Below are 19,926 nucleotides of genomic sequence, written 5' to 3' on the forward strand. Positions count from 1 at the left end.
AATCCCTGCAATATAATGAGTCTTTTTTAACGGAATACATTTTTACATGAATGCAGCATGTTTAGATAGCTTTCAGAATAAACTATTGGGCGCTTACTAAGATCTTTTTCGTAGCTGAGATTATTGTTTGTCTAATAATGTGTGTTATAAGATAACAAAATCTTTCTGAGAAAAATAGTGCTTGTTCTAAGAAATTTGGTTTTGTTATTTACCGCGTTATTCTTATTATCTGAATGTTCTACTGAAACATTAAATTACATAGGGCAAAATTTTATTACTGATTTGTAAATGATTGTACTTTATATTAGTTATAGACAATTGATGACCAAGGATTGTGCATAAAGCCTCTAGCTGAGCTAACAAAATGAAGTGTTATTGACCGTGGTTTTCAAACGTGTTTACACGTTTTACAAAGTCTTTGTAATTTTGCCCTTAGGAATTAGGGAAATTTTCGCCTTATAGAATACGTTACAGAAAAGCTCACCTTAGAAAATTAATACAAACAAGTTTATAAGCATACTTAGCCATTTTAAAACTATCTTCAGGCCTTCAAAATCGATTGTATTGATAAATAGTGATTTTATTTCTTCATATTATATTCTTTCTTTGTATTAATTCACACATTGTTCTCATTAATTCGCAGTATATATCAAAGTATATATCAAGTGGGATGTATACTTTAAAAGTTTAATACTGTTTTATGTACTCTTTTTGTATATTATATCTTTTAGTAATACTGTTTTATGTACTCTCGTTTTCGATTCTGTATCTGAAAGTAATAATTTCGTTATAATAATTTCATGATATAATAATTTCGTTATAATAATTTCATGATATAATAATTTCGTTATAATAATATATAACTAATCTTCGGATACAGAAGTTTGCCACCATTCCATTATACGATTCATAGTATTAAACAGTAAATGTCATTGTAAAAGATTAAAGCAAAGTCTAGAATAGTTTTCCTTACCTTTTTTGTTTATCTTGCTCGAAGCAATAAAATATGCAATGCAAATATTGATTTTTCATCAGTAAATAATTATATACTATGTGATACATGTTAAATTTAACCAAAAGTAAATGTTAAAATGTAGCGATTTCTAAAACAGTGGACATTTTTTATTTCCAAATTAATTACATCAATAATTAAATTTACACCTTTACTTCAAAAACGTGTTTTGCTTTTATTTGTAAAAAGCAAAAAAAGCAAAATAAAATTAAAAGGTTTTAAAACTAAAGTGAGAATACACCAAAAAGAAATAATTGTTTTGCTACTTCACAAAGTAATTTTTAATACTCTGAAAGCAAATACTTCAGGACTTTAAGGACATTTTGGTGCTATGTTCCCACAAAATATAATACCCGTTTATTTGTTTATTTAGGATGCAGTCCAGCCCGCCTGAAACTCGTCTTATGACACAAAGGAGCTGTGCCCATATTACACCACACACAAAAAATAAACAAACTTATGAGCAAAAAATATAATATTAAATCAAGGTTACAAAGCTATAAATACTAGTAACAAATACCCGTATTAATTATTCTTCTTTTATGAAAAAAGAATTTAATTAAAAATATCATCTTTCTTTCACGTAAAGCAATGCATTGACTCAATTATACGGTAGTTTCATGTATAAATTTAACTCGTAATTGTCAAAAGTGTTTGAAGAAGAAAGCAAAGAGATTGAAAATGAACTACATCTTGTATATTAAGTGCTATGTTTTATCCTATCCACTAAAATTATTTGTGATAAATTTATTAATAAACCGAATTATTAAATTTATATGTAGAGGAAAGTATACACATAGATAAAGTTTAGACACATAAAATACAGAAAGCTGAAATTAAAATATTTTAAATGAAATAAATAAATACTTCAGCTGGCGAGATATGTTTATTTTTAAATTACAGATTTTTCTCGTTGTTTGTATTGTACCAGGCTTTTTCTATTCCATCCATTTAGGCGGCTTATTTACCCTTACAAGAAATGCAATGTATTTTCTCTTTGATAACATTTGATACTTTTTTTTTCCAGGAACATGGCAGCTCATCTCCTCTCTCTGATACAATTTTAAACAGGATATAAAAGAAGGAATTCAAATGAAGTGCTGCAGGGAATATTTTTTATAGGAAGTAGAAACAACAGTCATGCTTTTCTCTTAAACACCAAAGTGGATTTATTATAGTATAAAATGCAAGGGAGACCACCTAAATTACCTTTCCGTTGATGTTTTTGACGATGGAGACAAACTCAGAAGAAGCGAAAGTTACCTTGGATGAACATCGAAACACCAACAGACACGGCGTTATCTTCAACGGAATCATACTGACCATCAAAGCCATCTCCTCCTCACGGGATGTGGAGCAAAGATCAGCTAGACGCAGAAATTTCTTAACGTTTCTACACGACGTCATAAGCTGAAATACACCGCAGTATTAAAAGAGTCCGATAATACGAAATACAAAGCCAAATCGGAAAAGCCGAAAAAATAAGAAAAGTGTATCGGAGAAGTTAATGCAAGCACTTATACGAAGGAAATTTTTTTTAATTTCGTGTATTTTCGCTCTTGAGACGAAACATATCACCTTATTGAATACCTTATAGGAAAACTAACCTTACAGAATTTACACAAACATATTTTTAATCTCTTTCTCGAGAATTAACAAACGCGTTGAACAATCTTCCCTTTTATGCACAGTGTAAATAGTGTTATTCATACCTACTTTACGTACATGCGCTGGGAAGTTAATCATAAGCATGTCCCAATATTTACTACATTACATGCAAATTTGACGTTTGTTGTATGCCATCTTCATGGTACAGCAATTTCAATGGCCAGCATGCCGCGCAATCGGGGTACTGTTTAGTGACTCTGACTGCAGTACCGAAGGGCCCGGTTTCGAATCCTGGGGAACGCATAGATGTTTGTAAATGTATAGTGTCTGTGCAACTTGGAGAAACTCTAAATATGGGGCAAGCCGAAAGTCCGATGTTAGGGAGCGAAGGGTGGAAGACCCTCTTACCCGTCCCCCCCGGGGTGCTGGGTCTCAAGATTGGGGGCAGACTTGATCTAAAATTGAACTGTTATCTAAATGGTGCTCAACTCTTACAAACGGACGCTGAATTGCCACGCTGAATGACGTGGAATTGTGCTGACCATCGTCTGAAAAGTGAGACTGGTAACAGCAACAATTGTCAGGCCAGCATATATATTAATATACACATGGGATACAAATAATATATTGTTACGAAATGTCCAGGCACGGTAAGATAGCTTCCCCACAAAGCAGGTTTAGGGTTATCATAAAATGGCAAGGGAAGGCAGGGTCGCCACATTTGGCGATAAATCGCCCATTTGTCGAAAAAATTGGCTATATGCCTTGGACTGACGGAGAACCTTCTGGAACGAATTCTTACCGGCCTAGCCCAGAATGTTCTCGAACACAAGCCGAAATCTATATAAACCCTGCTGGTACGCAGAGAGTGTGTGCGAAATAATTAGCCTCGAGTTCAGTTCGCGCGGAGTCGATCGAGTTGACAGCCGGGCAGCGAGTCCCGAGTGCACCGAAAGTCTCCTACTGTATCGCGGTTACTGCATCGTCGAGAGAGCGTGTAAGTCGATAAAGTTGACAGCTGGGCAGCGAGTGCCGAGTGGGTTGTCGAGTGCATCGAAGAGTCTCTTAGTGTATTGAGGTTAGTGCATCGTCGAGAGAGTGTGTTAAGCTCCGGGAACGACTGAACCGAAGATTCGGGAGCAGTGTTCTGTGTGTCGCCGAGTACATCGCTAGTTCTAGCGTGGAGAGTCTAGAGAGTACGTGGAGTTCCGAGAACGACCGAGCAGAGTCAGGATCTGTACTCTGGTGCCCTGCAGTGAAGCTATCTCCACCGTTATTGCCTGACAATATGAAGGCTGTGTCGCTGATTGTTTCAGCGTGTTTATAGTAGATCTTCGACGACTGTAAAAGTGTTTTGGAGATGTCCTGATTAATATTGGTCAATAAAGTGTGTTTCGATATTCACTCCAAATGCGCACAAACCCTGTACGAACGTGAAGGAAGAAAATAACGTAACAACTGGTATCAGAAAATAACGCAGCATTATATTACTATACAATATTCCTCTCCCACTGCACTCTTTCAGCGATAGTATATTTATATGTCTTACTTTTATCTCATTCCTTCTAAAATTGTAAATTAGTGAATGGCTTGTAAAGTTGCGCGCTTCCAATCAGCACGCAACAAAGTGGTGACTGCTGAGAGCTGTAAATAGGCCAAAGTCTTGAGAAGGGTTTAAATCCCTTTTTATTCAACTTTAGAAATTACAAATGCGTGCTCTTGACGCTCACAAACTACGCCGACGCGGCGGTAAAATAAAAATAAGAAACTAAAAAGAGATTATAACAAGTGACTAACTACGAGGCTCTCTAAACTAACTTCACCGCGTTCTAAAATACCGCTGATAATTCAGCAAACTCTGAATATTACGTTGAAAGAATAACAATTTGCCGAGGCAAGCACACAAGCCGAAACGCGTGGTTCTTCAATTTCTAACTAGCCACCTCCACACTCGTGAAGCAAGAGAGCACAACTTCGAACTCGTTTCCTTTCTATTTAACTCAGAACTTTCGCTGATAATTTGAATCCTTGCGCGTTCTACTAAAATTTAAATACTCTGGCATTGGCAATTCCAGGGAAAAGTAAGGCTTGACAGGAAAGATAGTTTAAACTTAAAATAAATGTTAGTTAAAATAAACATAAACCCTACATTTGCCGCTGCCAGAATTTGAAAAACTTGGAAGCAGCTCCTACAAACGACCTGTTGAAAAGTTTCTACAATTCTGAACTAAATTTTAAGAGCTTCGTTTACATAAAAAAAAAATCTGTTATCTCATAAAAGGTATAATAAATTTCTGTGTATACCTATTTAAATCTCTCTTCTTACAGCAACTTTTCCTGGACTTCAGCAATCAATCTTGTTCTCTTCCTTCCAGCATCTTTGAGTTTTCGATGATTGGAACTCCGACATTCTTTTCTGGCAGAACTGCTTCCACGTTATAGGTTTCATGGACGTCAGTCTTCTCCTTAATGACATCCGAGTGTCGTCCACGTTAATTTTTCTTTTTCGCCCTCTGCATGCTGGCCTCTTGGAGTGGTAGTCGTCGGGTTGCTGTCTCTTCCGTTTTTTCCCTGGACGGCTGGTCTTGGCGTCCTCCGGTCTGGAGTCATGCTTGAATTTCTTCTGTTGGTGATGGTCTTTTCGTTCCTCCTGCTGTCATTTATTTTCGGGAACGGCGGCCTTGTTTGCACATGACTCTTCTCGCCCTGGGAACGTTCTCCTCGATGTATAATTTCTACTGTGATACGTTGTAAGTGGTGTTTTCCTCTTTACCAAGGTTTCTTTACGCGGCGGCTTTGCTTTCTTGTTTTTCTTAAATGCTGGAGTCTGAAATTTTTCGTTTCATCTTTTCGGTACCGTCGCATGGGTTGTAGAAGGGCTAGGTTTCTCTTCAGTTCTCTGCTTTTTGGGTGGTGGAACGGGTGACATTACTTCTGGACTTTCTACTTCTTTTACGCTTGAGTCCTGCAAGAAACTTTTAAGGATTTCAAAATCATTTTGATTATAATATTTTTTCACCTGGTCGGGACTTGCTTTACAGAATTCCCCTCTCTCGTTCTTAAGGTACAATACGACTCCCTTGATTTCCTGAATTGCATAGGGGCCTTCAAATTTTGGAGCTAACTTTGCAGTAAAATTGTCTGGGGCACTTGATAAAGAAAATTTCCGCTTCAGCACTTTATCCCCAACTTTAAAATCTGCTTCACGGCGTTTTCTATCATAATAGACTTTTTGCCTATTTCTTGCCGTATCCGAGCTTTTAATCGCCTGGTCAATAAGCGTTTGCACGTCTTTCTGTTTAAATTCTTGCTCTCTTTGTTGCACAAAAAATAATTTATCTAAAGGCGTAATTAACTTTCGGCCTAAAAATAATTCTGCTGGGTTTTTTCCCGTAGTATCGTGATCTGCCGTTCTTAAAGCATAAGCTAACTCATTTATGTAGCCATCCCAGCGCTTGTGATGTGTGCTAACGTAGCTTCGAATTATTTTTACAATGTTTTTATTAACTCTTTCTGCTATGTTTGCCTGTGGTGTATACAGAACCATTTTGATATGGCGTACGCCAAGTCCAGTGCATATGTTTTCAAATATTTGACTAATGAATTGTTTACCGTTATCGCTAATGACTTTTATCGGTGCACAGTATTTTAAAATGTATCTGTGTAAGAATGCATCTGCGACAGTTTTGGCTGACGCGCGTTTAAGTGGAACAATTTCTGTCCATTTTGAAAAATGATCTACAATTACTAAAAGAAAACGATTTTTATTTAACTCACTCTCGGAGAAAGGACCAAGAAGATCTATGCCTAAAATTTCATTCGGAAATGTAGCGCGAATTCTATTTAAGTACCCGGCAGGGCTGTAATTAATATCATTTATTAACTGACATTGATTGCAGGACCTGACATACGCAGTTACTATTTTGTATAATTGCGAGAAATATACCGCCTCGCGTACCCTTTTTAAAGTCTTTCTGACCACTAAATTACCCGCTGTTTTCGTGTCGTGTAATTCCTTCAAAATGCTTAATCGAAGCGAGGCTGTGATGACTGGTTTGTACTCGAGATTTTCGTTTGTTGTTTTCGTATAAAATAATAAATTATCTATTATTTCATAGTTTTCTGCTCTATTTCTTATCGCATCGATATCTGTGTGCTCAAAGCTTTCGGGGTCTTTCAAATATGCATAGATACTTCCAAATTCAGGATCAGCTTTCTGTTCAGCAATAATTGTATCTCTAGAATCTAAAATTTTTGAAGTCAACACAGCGCATTTAAGTTCATTACCTTCATTGTCCAGTTTTATACGAGAAAGTGCGTCAGCTACTTTGTTTTCTTTACCCGGTTTATATTTTATTATTAGATTATATTCTTGGAGTTTTAAAGCCCCTCTTATTAACCTGGGCGTTAGGTTTTTTCCCCGAGTAAAGTCCACCAACAGCCGCATGATCCGGAAAGACTGTTACTGGCGCTTTGCCGAAATAAACTCGAAATTTGTGTACAGCCATTAATACGGCTAATGTTTCCCTCTCTGTAGCTGTATAATTCCTTTGTGTATGATTCAACGTTTTACTAAAAAATGCCAAAGGATGGCTATTTTGCATAAGAACCGCACCCACAGCATAGTCCGACGCATCTGCTGCAATTTCCAGGTTTTCGAACCCTCTCCGGGAATTTCAGAACAGGGGCATTGATAAGCGCTTCTTTTAACCTTTCGAAAGCGGTATTTGCTTCCGCTGTTCACGTGAATTTACTTTTCTTTCTTAATTACTAACAAGGGTTCAACAATATTAGCAAAATCTTTTATGAATGACCGATAATAAGAACATAACCCAAAGAAATAAGAAAGTTTCTTGGCGGTGTTGGGAGGTGGAAAATTCTTGATTGCTTTCATTTTTGAATCTTGAGTTTCTATACTCTTTTGCGAAATTTTATAACCCAGATATTTAAGTTCTTTAGTTGCGAACTTGTATTTTGAGGCGTTAACTGTAAGACCGACCTCTTTTAATAATTTAAAACTTCTTCTAGATCTTTAATATGTTGTTCCAACGTACTACTCGTTATAATTATATCATCTAGATAGATTAAAGTCGATTTTCCTAGGACAGGCTTTAGAACAATGTCCATAGCTCTCTGGAATGTTGATGGGGCCCCACACAACCCAAAGGGCATGCGTAAAGATGCATAAGTGCCCGATTTTGTTATAAACGCGGTTTTATGTATGTCTTCGGGTCTCATAGTTATTTGATAGTAACCAGATGTTAAGTCCAAAGTAGTCATGTATCTAGTACATTTAATCTTTCTAATAATTTCCTCTATAACCGGCAAAGGGTAAACTGGGAATTTAGTAATACTATTCAGTTTTCTGTAATCGATAGCAAACCTCCAAGCCCTTTTATCCGAAGGAGGAAACTCGTTCTTTTTCCTACATAGTACGACTGGACTCGCGTACTCACTATTTATGGGCGTTATTATTTTGTTCTTTAACATTTCCTGAATATGTGCTTCTATAATTAGGTCTTTCTGTTTATCATAGCGATAAGGTTTAGTCCTACAGGATTTATCGGCAGTTAACTGTATCTCATGCCTAACTATTTGACAGCTACCAGGCCTTTCTGAAAACAGGTTTGAAAAAGTACTCACCACTTGCTGGATGGCTTGACTTTCATGGTCATTCAAATGGCTAAGGTCAACTTGCGGTTGTTCCACTGGTTCCACCACCCTGCGGTCCATCTCCAGCACAAATGAACTGTCTTCAAAATTCAGTTTGGCCCTCGCGGCCCTTAAAAACTCCATACCTAAAATAAGTGGATTTTGCAGATTTTTTACTACAAAAATTAATACTTTGAAGCTTTCATCTTTTACCTGTATGTTTAATGATAATTTCCCGATGCATTGACAGGTTTTAATAACCTATAAAAATTCTTCTTGAAAAATGTATCACTCATAAAATTACCTTCTGCTCCTGTATGAGGGCTTCTACTGGTACATCGCCAACCAGGACTTGCATAATTGGTAGATGTAAGTTCTTTACGATGACCGTATTTAAGTGTCTTTTTGAGGGTTTTTTTTAAAATCTTCCGGGGTCTGGACCCTCGCTTTCACAGGCCCCTCTACTCGTTTAAAGCTTTCCTTTCAACTTCTGACTTCTGGGTACGCGGACGTTTGTTTTCAAATTTCCTTTTTGGGCCTTGACCTTCGAGGTTCGATGAGTTAGCTTGATAGCTCTTTCCCCCATAAGAGTGGTTTGCATTTCTGGTCTGCTCATTTGAAGATTGCCTTCGGATACTTTGAGAATACGATGCCCCTCTAGCTTTTTACGCTATTCTGCGATTTTGAAACTTGACCGCCAATTCGAAGAGCTCCTACAATGTGCTTGGGTTTCTAATTTCAAAGTAATCTTGAACAGCAGGTAGTAATCTTGGTAAGATTATTTCAATAATCTCCGCGTCGGCTTTCTTCCCATACAGCATATCCGTCAGCTTAATTTTTCGCAGAATAAAATCCATCAACTCTTCTATATTCCGTTGATAGAAACTATATAGTTCGGCTTCTAGCCTTGCTCGATCTTTCACTATGGGGAAGGCCTTTAATAAAGATTTTTTGAAATTTTCAAATGTGTATGTCTGGCCTCCGAATTCCCCTAATAAAAATTTGCCTATATTCTTCCACCATAGCGCGGCCTGTCCTCTTAGTGCAGATGTGGCGATGGCAACTTTTTGTCTTTCAGGCACAGGGTAGAGCTGAAAGTGATTGTCGAGGCTTTCTAGAAATATCGCCAACGAATTTTTTCCGTCGAAATTGACGTTTGGCTTGATTGACGCTCTCAACGTCTGGACCAGGTATCCAAATCCTTCCAATTGGCTTGCCATTTCTTGTTGTTGTCCCGCAGCTTCCATCCAATTTTCGGCCATTTCAGTTCGACAAGTGTTCGGGCGCCAATGTTAAGTTGCGCGCTTCCAACCTGCACGCAATAAAATGGTGACTGCTGTGAGCTGTAAATAGACCAAAGTCTTGAGAAGGGTTTAAATCCCTTTTTATTCATCTTTAGAAATTACAAATGCGTGCTCTTGACGCTCACAAACTACGCCGACCCGGCGGTAAAATAAAAATAAGAAACTAAAAAGAGATAATAACAAGTGACTAACTACGAGGCTCTCTAAACTAACTTCACCGCGTTCTAAAATACCGCTGATAATTCAGCAAACTCTGAATATTACGTTGAAAGAATAACAATTTGCCGAGGCAAGCACACAAGCCGAAACGCGTGGTTCTTCAATTTCTAACTAGCCACCTCCACACTCGTGAAGCAAGAAAGCACACTTTCGAACTCGTTTCCTTTCTATTTAACTCAGAATACTTCCGCTGATAATTTGAATCCTAGCGCATTCTACTAAAATTTACATACTCTGGCATTGGCAATTCCAGGGAAAAGTAAGGCTTGACAGGAAAGATAGTTTAAACTAAAAATAAATGTTAGTTAAAATAAACATAAACCCTACAGGCTTTGCAAAAACTCTTTTCAATTTCAATTCTGACCAGTGGCTGTCTAACATAATGATTGCATTTAAACACTCATGTCTCAAGAAGGATTATCTAAAACACGGCTCCTGAATTATTCTCATTTATTTCACTCTCACTTACTTATTAAGATATTTAAAACACCTTGATACAATTTAATTTGATATTTCTAAACTTTTAATCTAAAGCGTACTCTTTTCTCCCTGTTTTATTGGCCAGATGAAGAATAAAAAAATTAATGCAAACAGAAGCCATAGCATGCTAATTTAAATCCTGTAATATAGTATCAGTAATATATGCGAAAGAAGCAGAGAAATGTTTAAAAACAATACTAAAACTCTTAACAGTGAGTCTGCCAACAAGTTCTAGACATTCTGAAAGCATGAATAAAGAAATATAAAATAGAGAATGCATTAGACGTGTCTGGTTTGCGGCATGGAAAATTCCTTAGACTCGCCTAATGTATACTACATAACGATGTGCAGAGTAACTAGCTTTCGTATTTTATACTTTACGCATAATCCTTACTTTTGTTTTGCAGAGAAACGTGGTTCTAAATCAGGTGTTCTTAACTGGTGAGGAATCATGAAAAGTTTTCAGTAAAATTCTCTCTGTATCGAAATGATTGACCGATTATATATTTGTACCGGATAATGAGAGAGAAGCGGGAAAATGGTTTTCAAAAAGTTACTTTCTACTTTTACAAGTAGAATTTTGATACTGTATGTTGTTTTATTTTCATTTTTTTTGTAACTGTGGGAAAGAAATGCTGAAGAGGGAAATATGATTTTCCAGGAGGTATTATTATTTATAGCGATTATTGGTGAAAACCATGATGTGTCGGACAAAACAGTTTCTAGGATATGGCAACGAGTCACACCTTACTGAGAAAGAGATAAAGATGGATGGGACATCTAGTTTTATTGTCAATCTCTCAATAGACTTGATTTTAATACCTTATATTCAGGATTCTTTAAAACCATAAGCATTAAAACACTGAGTTTCACTACTTAGAACAACTTATTCAAGCTATTTATACTACACAATGTGTTGAATATTGAAATATTAAGCGAAGCGTTTGGGGTTATAGCAGGTCTTGGAATGCCCTATGTAGGTTGATGGACAACAAGCTGCCACACAATAACAACAAGCTGCCACACCTGAGAACGACATGTCTTGGATTCCAAAACACGCTCGTTGAATCATTACTTGTTCCAGAGAATCCATTAATGCGACCCATGAAAGAATAAATAAGTTAAAAAATTAAAAACACGTAATAAAATAAAAATTATACATTATTTATTGTATTCAAATAGTTGTACGCTACTTAATAAATTACACTTTCGCCTCGAAATAAATGACGCACAGGAAAAAAACTTTGTTTTTTAAAATGAAACACATCATTTCGATACAAATAATTTATGCAAATAGGACAATAATTTTGATACGGAAAGTACACTATATATTAAAAACGTTTCGTCTAATTGGAAAGAGAAACACGCCAATACAAAGTTTTCAGTTAGGCAAAAAAACAGCCTTTGAGTGGCGAAGATTTTGCATTAAACTGAAAATTTGAACTGCAATCAGAAGTATGTCATTCTTTTTCATGATTCAAAGAGGAGGGACTTATTTCTGACCATACTCAAACACACAGAGTTTTATTCAAATTATAGGCTAATATAAGTTTGTACTTTTGCCTAAATTTAAACGGTTTTAGATTTTTTATAATTAATTTCTATTTTATTTTGCGTTGTTCTTTTCTTACCTAATGAAGCAGTATATTACGCATTCGTGAATAAACTGAAATATTGTAGAACAATAGGCTTCTTAATAATTTATATGAATATAATTTATAAAAATGTTTAAAAGTGCTGTTAATAAATTGGCTTTTAAAACTGTGGGTAAATTTTCAATCTTTAATTAATGAATGAATTTTGAGATCATTTTAATGCAATCTATTATGCATTTTATCAACGGAGTCATCACTTGCTTGTGCAAGTAATGCAAAGTAATATAAATAATGCATTAATTTCCTTTTATAAAATAATAAATATATAATTAAATATGAATGAAATAAACTAAAATACATATGAATTTAGTAAACAATAAAACTATTATTTTGCATTAGGTAAATAAAAATGATCATATATAATAATAATATAATGTAATTATTAATTAATTTCATATCTTGCATAATATATGTTATATAGATATATATATTATGCAGCATATGAAATACATATAAAAAAAGTACCTGGAAACTACAGTTGAGTCGTAGAGACCGTACAAGACAAGATAGAGAATTATCGTTACCGTTACGTCTTGAAGACGCACAAAGCGCTAAAGAAATTTGAAACAGCTTTTAGATTTTAGTCGAAAATAGAACATTAAAGGCACAACTTGTTCTACTAAAATTAAGCAATTACAGAGAATTAAGTACAAACGCGGGTAACGTAGTATAAGATTACAAATTCAGTAGACTTAGAGATAAGTTGGCTGAGCTATTGTACCGGCCAGTAGGTTTAAAGCATCGTTTAGCAAGATGCCAAAGCCGAAGAATCACTCTGTTTAAGCTGGCTAAAACCTAACAGCAGAGGCGAGTATAAGAAGGTCTCCCGTTTGTCATGGGTCAACTTAAATATAGTCAACGTTTATTTTCTTTCTTGTAAAGAGTACAGGAGGAAGAGTACAGACAAAAAATCGTAAACTAGTTTGTAACCATAAGATACGTTACATGTTTTTTGTTACCTAAGGCTGTAATCCAGTTTCTCCAATTTCACTCAGATATACACGCATGTGAGGGCACCAAAAAAATTAAAGTATAAAGAACTAAATTCCTTCATTTCAGATTGCAGTGATACGGGAATATCACACAATGCCACCAATTACAAGGACATTAAAGACCGCAGTATGTTAATAAAAGGCGCTGTTACATTACATACTTTACTATCGTCCTATGCATTTAACAGATTACCACCAATTTTACTCTTAATGCCCGTTTTCAAGGTCTATATTATTCAACGAATTTATTACGTGACTCATAATCATAAATCACGTATATTTAATGCTGATTTTCAGGTCTTTATCCTCTTTATCCTTCATATTTCAGGTCCTTATCTACAGTTATTTCCGATAATACATAATTTCTTTGAGGATGATTTTGGAATATTTTAGAAATTTAAACGCCGAGAAAATGTTAATCGTTTAAACTGAATCTGCATTGAAAGAAATCTGTTCTCAATGATAAATATAACGTGATATTAAAATCCTTTCTGTTTCCTCTATCTTCTAAAACGAATGCCATTTATATATGCTTAACAATGGAAAATAAAGAGTTATTTAAGCAAACATCATTTAATTGAAATTCCGTTTAAATGAAGTGATGCCGAAAAATTGTCTTCAATCAGTAGTTGAGGGTGCTTGAAGAAAAATATTGTGTTCTCCTTTCTAAGGAATTTATAACTCCAACACAAAAGTTACTTTAATTCAGAAATAATTAGTCATTGCGCGCCAAGTTAGAAGGCTTTCTTAGTGTGAATGTAAATGCTAATAAATTAATTGTATATACACTCAGCAAAATGTATTGTACAATAAAGAGTAAAATGTTCTAATATATATTTTTATCTATAGATCGAACTTAACATTTTAACCTATATTTCGAACACGATTCACAATTATTTAATATCGATTCCAAGTTCTTCCGCAAATATTATTCTTCAATGCTGTTTAAACTTAATCTTTTCATGCATAATGATGTTTGTCCTTTCCTTTATAGCGTGTTTTGTTTTGGTTCTGAATCTGAATTACTTGATATAACTAAGCGTAACTATTGTCCAAATTGTGCTACTCGTAAATGCAAGTAAATGGTTAATAGTATCTTTTTATTCATTAGAAAACGGCTTATTCCTGTGTTTGTCCTTACAGTAACAGCTCGTTTAACCATGCCTCGATTAGGCGGAAGTCAGTCTAAATGAAGAGATAGATGCAAAATTGTGTTGAATTAATAAGCCTGAAAAATTTCTCGTTTAATTTCTTTAGTCACTGCCTGATGTTTACAAGAAAACTCTTATTTTGAAAGGAAACATGAACCCTAGTATATGAAGAACTGCAAAATGTATGTCTATTTCACGATTTTCAAGTATAATTTGCATTCATTATTAAATTATATAAATTAAAATTTTTATCCTTCTTATATATTTCCCTAAAAGCGAAAACAATACAGAAACATTCTGAACTGCATTTCAGATAAAATATTTCTATTCTTTTAAGAAGTTTAATAGTCAAGGGATACTGATTTGATGACACTTCAGTACTGCAACCCTACAGCTTGAACTTCCTTAGCCAGTACTTAATCTTGCTATTAAGAAACTAAAAATTATATAAATATTTGTAACATTAATAAATAAAGTTATGCATCATTATTTTTTATTTTAGAAGCGCTTATAAAACAAAAGAATTAATAATATTATTTATATGTAGTCAGTTTTACTTGAAAAATAATTTTCCCCAGTCTACAGCATTGTTGCAATTAATCATAAACACCTCTCATACTATATTCATCATTTATATCTGCGCAGAATAATTGTTTATGTGCTGCTTCATAAGAAGATACCGCTGTTCCAATGTACTATATGCCAAAAGGTACCATCACCCTCGAAGCAGCAAATACTTTCTTTTCCTCTTTCGAAACCTTACTACAGTTACAGAAAACATAACTATAGCTGCACACGTTCGTATATGCTGAACGCTGAAAAACATCAATACTAAAATCTAAAAACTTTTAAATCATAATTTTGTGAATTCTTCCAATTAGCTTACGATCTAAACAATTTAATCTATGTGTTTTTCTTGTATAACGGTTAACTTACCATTCTGCACTTCGAAAACTTTGTTTTCATCTCCAAAGAGAAAATAATATGTTTTCATGTATTTCACAATCCTGGCCTTCTCCTACTCTATATAAAGCAGATTCCAATTTTTGAATATACTTAATTCTGATTCTTATTCTGATTCTTGTATATAGTGCATGTAAATCCTCGTATAAAATAATTTTATATGCTTCAAGGGAAAACCTATATTAAAGATCGCATTTTAATAAAGTTATCTCAGCCACAATATCCACTGATCACAATATATTCTATGGCGTAGCTTCCCCATAAAACATTATAATGAATATTGGGTACGCGCTGGAGAAATATTAATTTTTACATAAAGACAGGTTAAATGTTTTGCTTGCAAATTATTCTATAGCATATTATTTGCTTAAAACCTTTAGAGAAAAATCCTATATGATGTAAAGGTATAATTAAAGTATTTCATGTTATTAATCCAAAGAAAAAGCTGGCTACTAATCGTTCTATACCAAATCAAATGCATAAAAGAACGAACGAAATATTTTGCTGACGATAAAAGGAAAAATCGTAGTAATGATTTATGATTTGCTTTAATTCAGGAGAATATTCTGTTTGACAAAAATTATGGTATATCTCCAATTACATGTACGAAATATTTGGTGCAAAAATTCGACATTATTTATACTTATTTTATAATATTAATTAAGGAAAGTATATAGACTGCAAAACATTTCATTATACTTTTCATAGCGTGATGTTTTGTGAAATATTTGGCATACGCTAGAGAAATAAACGCAATTAACTATCACTGTTCTTTTATTTTTAATCCAAAAGAAATATTCCACTGACTGCAAAATTTCTTTTTTTTAAATCATCGACCTAAAAGGTTGCTTGGAATATTTGTAAATTATAAAATATTAGTTAACTATAATTTGTTTTCAGAAACCAAAGGAACTGAGTATAAAACATTTCATGATATATCAACTGCGTAAAAATGGCATGTTAATGACAATTTTACGCAGTTGCGTAAAAATGAAATGTTACGTATATACATTGAAGAAGGTAAAACGCTATCACTCATCATTTCTTACTCATCGTTTTAACTCAAGAAAAATATCCATTGGTTGCTCTATCTAAAATCTTGCATGTAATGTTTAGTTTTAGTATAAATTAAAGAAATAAGCGACCTAACTGTCACCTTTTTTATGCTAATCTAAAAAAATAGTCATTCATTAGGTATATTACGTTAAATGTATTTCATAAAATTTCGCACAGGTAGCAATTCGCCCGGTTATGTTGGAAGCTCCTCTCTCCCGGGCACTAGCGCGAACTCCCGGACAGTAACACCCACGCGCTTCCCCAACGACCAAAAATAAAATCCATTATTCAAAAACGGGCAATTATCTTTTTAGTTTTCAAAACGATATGATAATAAATACAAAATGTTCACTGTTTTGCAATTCAAATTCATGTAACATTATGTAAACGAAAATAGCTTATTCAAAAAAGGCCGACGGTTAACAATGATCTACGCGCTTTGAAGACAAAATATCACGTTTTCTCATATAACAGATAGAAATTCAAATGACAGTTTTCACTTAAGTACCTTCTTAAGGCTGAAATATTTTATAAAACATTATTTGGTAACTAAATATTTCCGTATTTAAAGTGCCTTTCGGAATTCGTGTATTGCATATTTTGAACATCTGGTCTTTGCTATTAAACATTTACGATAGATGGACATTTGTTGGGTGTTAATAATTAAATAAAAATATACTGAAACATTTAAATAATTCTTAAATGAAATAAATGTTAGTGACCCAAACGTAATCTTGCATAAATCACATAACAGTATTTAATAACTTTCACTGTGAAACATTTCATTTTCACAGGTGAAAGTGAACGATTGCTAAATTTCTACTCTTCTGCGTTTTATATAAACGACATTTCAAGAAAAAAATCTTCGTAAATTACATAAATGATAAAATTACACTATGATTACAAATGCGTTTTAACCGTTTAATGAACACGTTTACATAGGTATAAATTACAGGTTTCACCTTTTGTTGTCAATATGAAAATCAGGAAGACTGAGTCCAATCGATGAATAAAAATAGTAATTAATTTCTAAAAATATTATAATTCGTCTATGAAATGATAAAAAAGTTTATTTCGAAATAAAATACGCTCTTATGAAAATGATTAGTACATCGAGTTATGTATAATGATTATTTAAAAAATAAAAAATATCATAAGGGAAAAACGTGAGGATCGTGTCTCTGAGGAACTCGTCATAACCTGTTAAGGTTAAATTGATAAAGATTTTTAAAATGTAACTTCCAAAATACAAAACAATTTAAATATAAGTAAATTTTTCCCTCAGGTGTTGATAACTCGAAATTTATATCTCTATCTAAATTTTATTTTTCGTAGTACATTTTAGCGTGTATTGTAAGATTGTTTACCATACTTTTGTTTTATTCATATCAACGAACTTTAAAAAATACTGCTGTTTTTTTTTTTTTACCGAACGAAAAATAAGTTAAATCGTGCTTCGTCCAAAAAGTTGCATCAGAATTTCCTTCGTTGTACAAACTTCCGAAAATAAAACTTTTTTCCAAATCCAGTTGTCCCATACAAATAGGCATCAGCTGCTTAAACAATGTCTTCTTGTTTGTCTGCACATATATGTTTCCCGCTAAAGGTGTAAAGCAATCAAAAATAATGTCGTATTAAAATGATATTCTGGATAACATAGTAACAAATATCATTTCATTGTATTTACATTTAATCTCAAACGTTTACGTATCTGAAACTAATTTAACCTGGTTATAAAATTCTCCAGTTTCCGCTTATATACATGACACTCAAAATCACACATAACTTAAAAAACTGTGTAATTCTGGGCGTAATCAGTAGTAGAAGAAAACCTTTTTTAAAGCTAAAAGATTATTAATCAAAAATATTTTTCTATTAAAAGCAGTTGTATTACAAGTGGACATACTTTTCTTTTGTAACTGTAATTTTATTAAAAATTATACTTTTCTGTGTAAACGTTCTGTAAATCTATCTAAGAATTTTTAACTAAAAACTAAAAATCAAAATTATTTTATATATAAATTAAAATCATCTGAAGTATCATAAAATGATAAGGTAACATTTTTATAAGTACAATTAAACAAAGGATAAAAGAATTTATTAACGTATTTAAAATCAGCTGAAGTATTTTAAATGAATAATATAATGGTTTATTTACCGTAAATCAGTATAGCTGAGATTAAAATTTGTGTTTAATTACAACGAAAATTAACAGAAATACTCTAAAGTGACAATATATGTTTTTGATAGTATGCATATACTCTTTGTAAAAAGCAAGGATAAAAATATTTTATTGAAATCTTTAAAACAGTTGAAATATCGTGAAATATTAATCCATGTTTAAAACATTTTTAAAAACACAAATAAAAGTGTTTTATCAAAGTATTATGAACGAGAAGAAAACTTTTTTTAGATTTATGAACTAAAATTCTTTAATATTTCTTGGTGTCTAACTAAAGAAATGTATGAAAAGATGTCTGCTTTTCTTCTGATAGCACAGTTACAAACCGATTAAATTATTTGAAAAATTTCTACTGCCTTAGGCCCATATTATTTTATTTGAATAACAGAGAACTAATTAGAATTAAGGAAAAGGCTAAATAGGGCAGGGAAAAAATATTTTCTGCTGACAATATAAAAATTTAGGTATTTTAAAAAGCAGCAAAAATTTTATTTATCAATCCAAAAGCCATAAAGTACAACAATAAAAAATGGGCTTTATTACCTAAATGAAAAAGCTTAGAACAAAATGGTTTAATTTTTCTAAAATTAAAAAAAAAAAATTAGGTGCTATAATTTTTTACTTTTTTTTTACCTGAGCCTCTGTCATTTTTTGAGATGATGCCTTCTCATGGAATGGTTTTTAGGAACTATGGATAAGTGACTTTTCTCTCAAAAACATCATTTAAATGCTCATAAAAGTAATATTAAATTCATAGTTTCACTTACCTCTTCCTTAATAAAACATCTGGATCAAGTTATTACTAATAATAAGTAAGGGGCACTCTGCATGAAAAAGTTAAAAGTTTGACTTCACCATCGATGAAAAGAGCAACAGTTCTAAAATCGTTAGTTGCCGGTTCCGGACGAAAAGAATTGTTTTACAATTCTTTAATTTCATTTTATTTTTTAAGAAGTTATCGACACTTCGCTCCCTTTTTTTTAACAGAACTTTTTCCCCTTTCGGTTATAATTGAAAACTGTACCGTAACTTCGCCGTCCGCAGCGGCAAGTGTGACAGCAGGCCTCAAACTGTCAAGCAATCGAACACTACCTTTTCAGTGAGAGGGTTTCTGGCGCCTGCGCAAAACGAGGAAAGGGGAAAGTGCTTCAACTTCACATCAGTGTCTCTAGGTTAACTTTCGTTCTGCGCCTATTAAAGTTTACCTGAAAGAGTTTCCAATTTATAAAAATTAATTCATTAGTCTATTGAATCAAATTTTTCTTAAAAAAAGAAATCTGCTTACATTACATAATTTCGAAAAAGATTCCCGCATTAAAAATTTGGAAAACTAAAAAAAAACAAAATATTAAAAACAGAGAAGCAAATGTATAAAAAAAAATTTGAAATTATACTTCTTATTAAATGTATTAAAATGGGGGGAGTAATAGGTATCATATTATTTTAGTTCATATGAGACTAATATTATTGGGCCATTCATGCAAGAACTATTTTAGAACATTAAAAGAATTTTAAGAAACGCTATTAATGACAGTAAATGCCATATATAAGAATGATTACATTAAATTCTCATTAGTTTTTCTTTTACGGCATTTCGATTTAAAATTCGTCAATGTTAGCAGACCCACGATTTTATTTTTAGCCATGTATGA

General features: G+C 33.2%; 1 protein-coding gene across 2 annotated transcripts in view; it reads right to left on the reverse strand.

Annotated features, from left to right (window-relative positions):
- Oamb (Octopamine receptor in mushroom bodies) overlaps positions 1-19,330 on the reverse strand; it is a 530,847-nt gene extending 511,517 nt beyond the window's left edge. For both annotated transcript variants that reach the window (XR_015039436.1, XM_085810703.1), the window contains exon 1: positions 19,042-19,330. The gene's annotated coding sequence lies outside the window, so the exon portion shown is untranslated. The remainder of the gene's footprint in view (positions 1-19,041) is intronic.
- Positions 19,331-19,926: the final 596 nt, after the last annotated feature.

This window comes from Stegodyphus dumicola, chromosome 2 (assembly GCF_044657685.1).
Source record: "Stegodyphus dumicola isolate Sdum_Otavi_A_Nest chromosome 2, ASM4465768v1".
Lineage (NCBI taxonomy): Eukaryota > Metazoa > Arthropoda > Arachnida > Araneae > Eresidae > Stegodyphus > Stegodyphus dumicola.